Raw genomic sequence first — 10,312 nt, 5'->3', positions numbered from 1 at the left:
TTTGAGTTATTTACACAGTTGGAAAAGACTCCCTTTGTATTAGTATGAGTCCTGCAAGATGGCACAAGTTCATATTTTCCAGGAATTTGGGCTGTGTAGCCAACAGTGTTGAAGATACAGGAGAAGATGGAGAACGGGAACGTGCCAGGAGCATTGGTGAGGGAATGAGAGACAGAGAGAGAGACACACACAACGATAGACAGTCCAGAGCAGGACGAAAGCAGACTCATACTGCAGACAGCCATTAGATTTATAGAAGCGTTGGTATTCATATAGCTGCTGTTTCAATGTACTTTAACACACACAGGGTGGAAGTGGAATGTGTAGGATAAGACAATTGTTCTGTCTTTGCCTGCTGATAGTAAAACACAAATGGCACTAATGAAAGCCTGCCACTGTGGATGGATACACAGCATGATGGGAAGTACAGAGGTGGAAATCATCATTTAAGCTTCTGAAGAATAAATTTATGATTCAAGATTTGTTGCAGTAATAGAGATTTTGCTGTAGGATTTATATCAGCATATAGAGAAAAACGTGTCTGAATGTGCAGACAGGAAATGGTTTATGTGCATGTGTACACAGGTGCATGTGTGTGGCAGATAACTTCAGTGAATAAAACTGTAACGTAATACCGCCATGCACCCCCCTTGTTCTAGCAACCGGTCTTTATCTAAATAGAGATGCTTGCTTTAGGAAGACATTCTCATAAAAGTTGAGCTGTGAATAAAGGCTTTGAAACCTCGCAGGAGATTTTATCTTGAGGTAATCAGTCTAATTACAACTTAGGCTCTGTCAGATTCTATTCTGCGAGTCTGTGAGGTGCATGATGGAATGGGAGAGTTCACAGTACAAAATTTAACAGCATTTTTTGTCAAATTTATTACAATTACTGACTTAACAGTTCAGGTCTAGTGCATCACAGTAAACTTTACTCATAATAGTGTGATTTCCATAATACTATGCATGACAAGAATAACTTTAATTTAAAAGAATTAACTTTAACTTCAATTGTGTGTGTGTGTGTGTGTGTGTGTGTGTGTGTGTGTGTGTGTGTGTGTGTGTTTTCTGCGACAGTGTTCCTTGTTGTTCCCCATGATGGGTGCCCTGCCCCTGATTATTTAATACATTAGATATGATATTTTTACTATAATGTGTACTATACTGTAAATGTAGCAAGGTACAATCATAAAATCAAACACTAAACTTTCTGCATTTATTTTACTGCACATAACAGTGCAACCGTGTTAACACAGTTGCACTGGCCCTGAAAATGTTAGTTTAATTCAAATGAAATACAACTGTTATTATCCCACCATGCAACATGTCACAAGGACCATTCACTGTTCTTCAGAATAACGCATGGAGGTCGTTAAATGCCATTAAAGTATTTATTTTAGGTTCTCCCAAGCCAGCAAAATGCAGGGTGCTCACAGGTGCCAAGGCATGAAAAATTCAAAAAGAGGAAAAAAAAACTTCAATATAAAAACACAAGAACCTTGTATCAGGTCGGTTCCTTCAATCAGAGTACTCAGCAGATACTGCATTCACTACCAACAGTCTTAGCCCTCCTGATCACTCAATTCTGTGAGAATTTATACACCTGGGTACAACCATTTCTCAGCAATAATCACATGGGAAAGTAATTAAGTCCATAAACATGTAATACATTCCAAGTCACAATAGTATGTGATCAAGTAACCAGTTCCTTCACCACACAAATTTAAATAACAGTACAAGCTTCCATACATAAACTTCAATAGCAATTAGAGGAAATAAACATCAATAACATCAAACCACTTCCCCCTCTTTTCCCACCATACTTGGTATCTCCCATTCCCCATGATGCAACACAGTACAGGTATAAAAAGCATGAGAAAAGTCCATTCCAGTCTTTTACTCAAATCAAGATGGCCGCCCCCATATATGCTGATCCATGCGATAATCAACAGTTTGTAGCAGTAGCAAACTTTAAATGTCCTCTGAGTTAGTGCTCAGGTGGCCAGTCTGAAACACAACAGTATAGTTGTAGGTATACATTTTTGTGGCTAATCCATCTCTCCTGTTGCTGGTACTTCAAGGTAAATAAAGAGTCTTTTACTAACCAAATGTGTGTACATGTGTTTGTTGAAAGGGCTAACAAGGGGTCACAAGAGCAGAGGGTAGCTCTGTGACACTTCTCCCTCCTTCTGCAGACGACTACTGTCGTCACCAGTGTCAAAGCTCCACCCCTCCATGAACCGGGGTCAAAGAACCCAGTTTAGTATGTACCTCCTCTGGAATTCGAGACAAAAAGTCAGCTACCTTGTTCCTAGCTCCCGGGCAGTATTTCACCGTGAACTGGTAGGGCTGTAGAGAAAGAGACCATCCCGTAATCCGGGCATTAGAATCTTTCATGCGTTCCAGCCATTGCAGAGCTCGATGGTCGGTTTCTAACACAAAGGGTCTTCCCAGCAGATAGTACCGAAGTGAATCAGTGGCCCATTTAATGGCCAAGCACTCCTGCTCCACTGTCGAATAGCGTGTTTCTTGAGGGAAGAGTTTTCGACTCAAGAATGCCACTGGCCTGCGTTCTCCATCCACTTCCTGCAGTAACACCGCCCCCAGTCCGACACCAGAGGCATCCGTCTGCAGGATGAAAGGTTTCTGGAAATCCGGGCTAAGCAGAACAGAGTCTCCACATACTGCCTCTCTTAAGTCCTGGAAAGCTTGCTCACCCTGCTCCGTCCAGACAACCTTGTTGGGTGCTGTGGCTCTAGTGAGATCTGTAAGCACAGAGGCCCTGGCAGAAAAGTTAGGTTTAAACCTGCGATACCATCCCCACAAGCCCAGAAACGATCTCACCTGTTTCTTAGTTGTGGGGGGTTGGTAACTTCGAATGGCCTCTATCTTCTCCTGCTGTGGCCGAATGACTCCTCCTCCAATGACAAACCCCAAGTAGCTGATCTCTTTCTTGGCTATCGTACACTTCTTTGGGTTAATGGTAAGACCGGCTGCCTTAATCCTCCCCAGGACTTGCCGCAGATGTTGACAGTGTTCTTCCCAGGTTTCACTGAAGATGACCACGTCATCTAGATATGCGGCAGCAAACTCTCTTGTACCTTGCAGGATCTGGTCCATTAAACGTTGGAAAGTCGCTGGCGCCCCCTGCAGGCCAAAGGGCATAACCCTGAAATGGAATAGCCCAAATGGGGTTTTAAAAGCTGTCAGATCCTTGGCTCTGGCAGTTAAAAGGACCTGCCAGTACCCCTTACATAAGTCCACAGTGGATAGGTATTTGGCTCTGCCCAGTCTTTCCACCAATTCATCGATTCTTGGCATTGGATAAGGGTCTACCTTAGACAGGCTGTTCAATTGTCGGAACTCAATGCAAAATCTAAGGGTTCCATCTTTCTTGGGGACTAGAACAATGGGGCTACACCACTCACTAAGGGATGGTTCAATCACACCCATGGAGAGCATCATGTCTAGTTCATCCTTAAGCACTGTCACCAGCCGTTCAGGAATTCGATAACTCTTCTGGCGGGCGGGAGTTGTCTCCTTAAGGATGACATCATGTAGTACCAAATTGGTACACCCAGGCTTCTCCTGGAACAGACTGGGATCCAACAGCGGCTTTACCTGGTCTCTTTGGGGTTGCTCTAGATGGGATATATCCACAGTTTGTTGGGTGGAGCTGGTTGGAAAGTACTGCTCTGTGGGTTCCTCTTCCTCCCCGACCACCCAAACGAAAAGTTGCACAGCCCCCGTCTCTTTCCTGTGGTGGAATTCTTTCAACAAATTAACATGGAAGTTTTGCTTTTTCTTACCCCGTTCTGGCATTGAGATCTCGTAGGTGACTCTACCAGTTTTCCGCAGAACCTCGTAGGGTCCATGCCACTTAGCTAGCAACTTGTTCTCATTGGTGGGTAGCAGCAGCAGCACTTTTTGGCCAGGCTCAAATGATCTCTCCCTTGCCCTCTTATCATACCAGACTTTCTGAGTTTGCTGGGATCTTTTTATGTTCTCCTGGGCTAATGAGGTCATCTCTTCCAGATGCTCCCTCATTTGGACCACGTACTGGACCACACTGCACCTACCATCTTTGGGTCCCTCCCACTGCTCTTTCAGCAGGTCCAATGGTCCTCTCACCTGCCGGCCATATAAAAGTTCAAATGGGGAGAAACCTGTGGATGCTTGCGGCACCTCTCTGTAAGCAAACAACAGATAAGGTAACCATTGGTCCCAGTCAGACCCTGACTTGGAAACAAACTTGCGCAGCATGCTTTTGAGGGTTTGGTTGAAACGTTCAACCAAGCCGTCAGTCTGGGGGTGGTACGGTGTGGTCTTAATGGCCCTGATTCCCAACAGTTGGTACACCTGTTTTAACAGCACGGACATAAAATTTGTACCCTGATCTGTTAAGATTTCGCCAGGAATCCCTACTCTGGAAAACAGCTGTACAAGACAGTTAGCTACTTGTCTAGCTTTGATGTTTCTAAGGGGAAAAGCTTCCGGGTATTTGGTGGAATAATCACAGATTACTAAAATATACCGATTTCCATTCTTACTTCTTTCCAGGGGCCCCACTATATCCATTCCGAGGCGACTAAAGGGTGTGTCAATGACCGGCAATGGTAACAAATGTGCAGGTGCAACTCTCCTTCCAGATGTCATCTGACACTATGTACAACTACGAATAAACTCTGTGATATCCGTATACATCTTAGGCCAACTGAACCGACTTGACAACCTGGCTAACGTCTTATGCTTGCCTAAGTGTCCTGACCACGGAACCGAGTGCGCCAAAGTCATAACGGTATGGCGCATTGATTCCGGAACTACCAATGCTTCAACCTCCCCTTTCACCTGATAGAGGATACCTTTTTCCACAATGTACTTTTCGTCCATCAAACACGATCCAACCTCCTTTCTAACACCATCTACCACAGATACCTTCTGGAACCAGTCCTGCACAGTAGGATCATTTTTCTGCATTTCAGCTATGTCTTCAGGGATTTTTATACTAAGAGGGCATTCTGGCAAAGGCAGCTCCTCAACCTGCTCTTTCACACTACCCTCAAACTTACGTTTACGCCTTTCCTTTTTAGATTTGCGTCTTTTCTCAACGGCTACCTGAAAGTCAACACCAGCAAAAGGCATCTCATTGAAATTGGCTATAGCACTCTGGGCTCGAGTTACTGCATAACAAGGCTGAACTTTGGGTACCAAATCACAAAGAATGGGAAGATCTCTCCCTAATACTACTGCATGAGGCAACTGAGACACTACGGCCACCTGCAAGAAAAAAGTCTGCCCCTGCACTGTTAGGTAAATCTCTGCGATCGGATACTCCTTAACCTCTCCATGTACACAGCAAACTTTAATGGCATTCTGGGTAATATATTCATCTTCAGGAACCAAGCTGTCATGTACTAAAGTCTGAGTACTACCTGTATCCACTAAGGCCTTAGCCGACTGACCATTCACAAGTACTGGCGTCAATATGTCTGTGGGCCATGTCTGTCCTGACTCATGGGCCAAAGTATGTGGTAGGTAGGGGCAAGGAACATCACAGAAAGCAGAATGTTTAACTCTCCTGGATGGACAACTGGGCTTTGTATGTCCCATCTCCCCACAATAGTAACATCTAACTTCCTGCTTATTAGTTCTATCCCCTTGCTTTCCCACAAAACTCACTTTACCTTGGCCATGACCACCCTCACCCCCAGACTTACTTGGCCATCCTTGACTTCGACCTCCAAAGCTGTGGTGGGCCTCCCGGCGTGCGGCCATGTACGTCTCTGCAAGCTTGGCTGCTTCTTCTGCTGTAGCTGGATCATGCTCCTTAATCCACACTGCCATGTCAGGGCTTATCATTCGCATAAATTGCTCCAAGATAATAAGTTCGGACAATTGCTGAATAGTACACTTCTCTGGCTTCACCCATTTTGAGAAGAGATCCTTCAATCGCACATAAAGCTCACGGGGGTTCTCGTCTGGCAGAATCTCTGATGAGCGAAACCTTTGCCGGTAGATCTCTGCATTTATCTGATACTGTTTAAGTATCGCCTCCTTAACTTGATCATAGTCCTCCGCATCATTACCATCCATGGCGACATAGGCACCACGTGCCTTACCCGTTAACAGGGGAACAAGTCTGATTGCCCAATTGGCTTGAGGCCATCTGCACGCAGTGGCCATCCTTTCAAATGTTGTCAAGAACTGCTCGATGTCATCATCTCTTGTCAAGGGATGTAATCTTGGCTCGATGCTTCCTGATGACATACCTTCTCCGGTTGGCACTGGGCTTGCCGCTGTAGACGCAGCCTGACCTTCCCTTTGGTCCCCTTCAGCCTGGATCTGGATCACCTGATGTTGTATTTGCTGAAATTGGTGCTGCATATTTCGCCAACGCTGGTCCTGCTTCACCATTACTTGCTCCATTCGATCATCACGGGCGGCTTGGGACTGCAGGAGAACATTAACCAGGCCGGCCAGCTCTGAGACAATTCCCTCTGCCGGACCCGCTGCAAGAGTAGTTACTGCATCACTCCTACTGGCAGCCACTGTTTCTTGTACCTCCGTAGAACTGGGCGGCTCCTGATCCATTCCCAACTGCGCCTCTGTGACCGCCACCCGGTCTTGTCTGGTCTTGGGTGGCATAACGATCCCACTTCTGACACCACTTGTCACAAGGACCATTCACTGTTCTTCAGAATAACGCATGGAGGTCGTTAAATGCCATTAAAGTATTTATTTTAGGTTCTCCCAAGCCAGCAAAATGCAGGGTGCTCACAGGTGCCAAGGCATGAAAAATTCAAAAAGAGGCAAAAAAAACTTCAATATAAAAACACAAGAACCTTGTATCAGGTTCGCAGTCTTTTACAAACCAAATGTGTGTACATGTGTTTGTTGAAAGGGCTTACAAGGGGTCACAAGAGCAGAGGGTAGCTCTGTGACACAACATAATGCAGTTATAAATTGTGGTACCACGAAAAAAAAATCCCTAATCCGGATTATTTCGCAGTAAGATTCTGAATACTGTTTTTAATTGTAATAAATTACTGCTAAATCTTGTAAAATGCTGAAGGTCGTTTACAGAGACGGATATTTATACGTCTTGCTACAGGGCATGGAAGTTCAGCCTTTTCGAGGAGGTCTGTAACAGCCTCATCTCCCCTAATGGCAACAACTCTTCTCGGTAAATAACACAATTACCTGCACCATTTCTTTTTGTGGATAAATGGAGTTTATTGCTCTCACTGGGTTGTTAACCTTTCAATGTCAGGATTTTAAGTGCTGATAATATCTCCGGAACAAAGCTTACTCATAGTTACCATCTTTGTCTCTTTTTGGACGGACTTAAACGTAAAGTGACCCAGCATGCAAGTCTGTGTCAGTAAACAATGTTGTTTGTTTGCTCTTCGCACTGAAATCTCCTGATGGAAATTGAGTCCCTGTCCTCAGTTAGATCCGCCTAGCTGTTTCCAAAATGGACCTGCAATGAAGTGTTTATGGATTTGTGGTTTGCTGGCATAGGTCTCAAAGGATTATGCAAACCTCTGGACACACACACACACTCTCTCTCACACACACACACACACACACACACTCACACACAAACGATCTCTCTCCGTAAAACGCTGCCTGCCACTTCACACAAGATGGAGCTATTTGTCTCATTTAATGGCTGCATGCTTCACAGGAAACTCTGGATAATTTTGTGCCACTGAAATACACTGTTGAAAGACAATACAGTGTAATTTAGATCATCAGTAACAGCAAGATAAGTGCAACCAAATTAAAGACAACTGTGAATATAGTGTATGACCTAAGAACAGGGCGATAGATAGCTATAAGAAGTTGCATGAAAAAGAGGTTCCACTTTTGAATTCTGTTACTGTAAAACAAGTAGGCCTGCTACCGAAATAATATACTTTAAAATACTTAAGTGAGTAATATTTTTGGGAAATTAATTCCATGTTACTTATATGCTAATTAAATGAGAATGTACTATAGATTAATTTATTTTACATGCAGTTGAGCCACTTTACATGTAATTTCATAATTCCTGAAAGTGAAACTATTCTGCTATTAAAACGTGTATGCCACGTAATTAAATATATTTATAATTACACATTTGCAAAGATTAAGTTGCACTTTAACATTTAAAATATATTAACTTTAAATGTGATATCAAGTAACACTAAAGTTAAAATAATAAACAAGTATGTCATGTGCTGTAATTAGTCAATATATCAAAACATCAAAAGTGTACTTTAAAGCATGACAAGATTATGATTATGATACTTTTAAATTTGACATTATTACAAAGTTCACTTTTTAAAAGTGCACTTAAGAAACAGTCATGAAAGTGCACTTTCTTCAAGTACAGTTAATTGACCTTTTTTAAAATTAACATTGTATTATGTGCAAGGGCAGTTTTTTTAAATATACTTTTAAGGTTTGAAGTACACTAAGTGCACATTCAATAAAAGTAAGTACACTTCATTTTAACAAGGGACTTTGGGAAAGTTTATATGTTTAGCGGTGTGATTCACTAAAGCCCATTAAAACGGTTTTAAACAATTTTTTGACAATTCTGTAAAAATTATTATGCATGTACATAATACTATTTATTCTCAAATTAATTGAGAAACTAATGTAAAGTGTTAACTGGCAAATATTACCTTTAAATATTAAATATTAGCTATCTGTTTGAACTAACACCTAAGTTTAGTTTTGCTGGTGTTACCTATGTAGGCTGATTCAGTGGTCTTACATATAGATAGATAGATAGATAGATAGATAGATAGATAGATAGATAGATAGATAGATAGATAGATAGATAGATAGATAGATAGATAGATAGATAGATAGATAGATAGATAGATAGATAGATAGATAGATAGATAGATTTTTTTTATTATTTAAATGTCACCACATGAAGCACAGTCAACATTTGATTTATTTATTTACTCAGTATGTGTACTTTTACATTTCATATATGCATTTTAGCAGACACTTTTATCCAAAGCAACTAACAGTGCATTCAGGCTATACCATTTTTTTTTTTTTTACCAGTGTGTGTATTCCCTAGGATTTGAACCCACTGCCTTTTGCAATGCAATGCTCTACCACTGAGCCACAGGGACACTTTTAAAATGATTGTCGCAACACAAAGTGAGGGAAAAAGTTGATTTAAAAAAGATGAAAAAATTGTGTTGTCCCTTAAAAATGTTAATATATTTTAACTAGTTAAATACAGATTTTGGTTCAAATCAATACTCTATCCAAAATCTATACTGTACACATGTTATACATAAACTGCAGTGATCATACAGAGCCCTGAAGTGTACTGTAGCAAACAGAACAATAAACATGATCTATAAAGAATAATGTGTTTTCCAATCCGTGCAGTACATACAATGAATGAGACTATAAAGTACATAGAGGATGCAGTTGTTAGTTGGTGGCAGAGCAGTAGCACCTGTCAGACAGCCGTATGGAATTAGTTTGCTTGGCTGAAGTGGGAAGATACTCTTCTGAAAACCGGTGGTCTAAGCGAATAGGGATTTATTGTACATTCCAAGAGAAAAGCTGGAAGAACTGGATATGCAGAGGGATAAAAGGGATCATAGATTATTTTGGTGTCCCAGAGTGCAGTTTTTCTATTGTAGAAGGAATGCCTTCATCTGCCATTCAGTGTTGTTTTATTTTCTTTTATATATAGTTATATGTGATGTCAGGGTGCTTTGAGTGGTTTTTGAAAATAAAGTAGACCAGAAGTTGCTGTTTAATTCACAAATAGGCTCTTCATTTGCTGGTGTTTGATTCAGAACCTTTCAAGTCCTCTCAGACAGATTTAGTAGTGCAGTGCATCGTGGGAGGTTTACTCATACACTTGATGGAGACATCTAGCAAGGTCAGAAACATTCACCATGTCCATGTCCGAATGACCTCTGAATAACTTGCTCTTCTGTTATCTTCGCCATCATCTTAATGACCAAAAATCATAAGTGAAACGTCTCCCTCAGTTTTATACTCTCTGTCTGCCATTGTCTCATTTCTCTCCTCTCTCTCTCTCTCTCTCTCTCTCTCTCTGTAGATCAGAAACCACCAGCATGCAGAATTCATTTTGGAATTCTTCACTGGGTAAATAGTTTGCTCACAAATGAATAACAGAAGCACGGATCGGTGCAGAATAAGAGGTATGTGCCTCAGCAAGAGGAAATCCCCTGTGACGACTCCATACCACAAACATTGTACACAGTTTTTCTGTATATTATATGTATACAACATGGGGTTCAAAAGTCAAAGACCACATTGA

This window comes from Carassius carassius, chromosome 11, assembly GCF_963082965.1.
Source record: "Carassius carassius chromosome 11, fCarCar2.1, whole genome shotgun sequence".
Lineage (NCBI taxonomy): Eukaryota > Metazoa > Chordata > Actinopteri > Cypriniformes > Cyprinidae > Carassius > Carassius carassius.
This window is presented reverse-complemented; position numbering follows the sequence as displayed.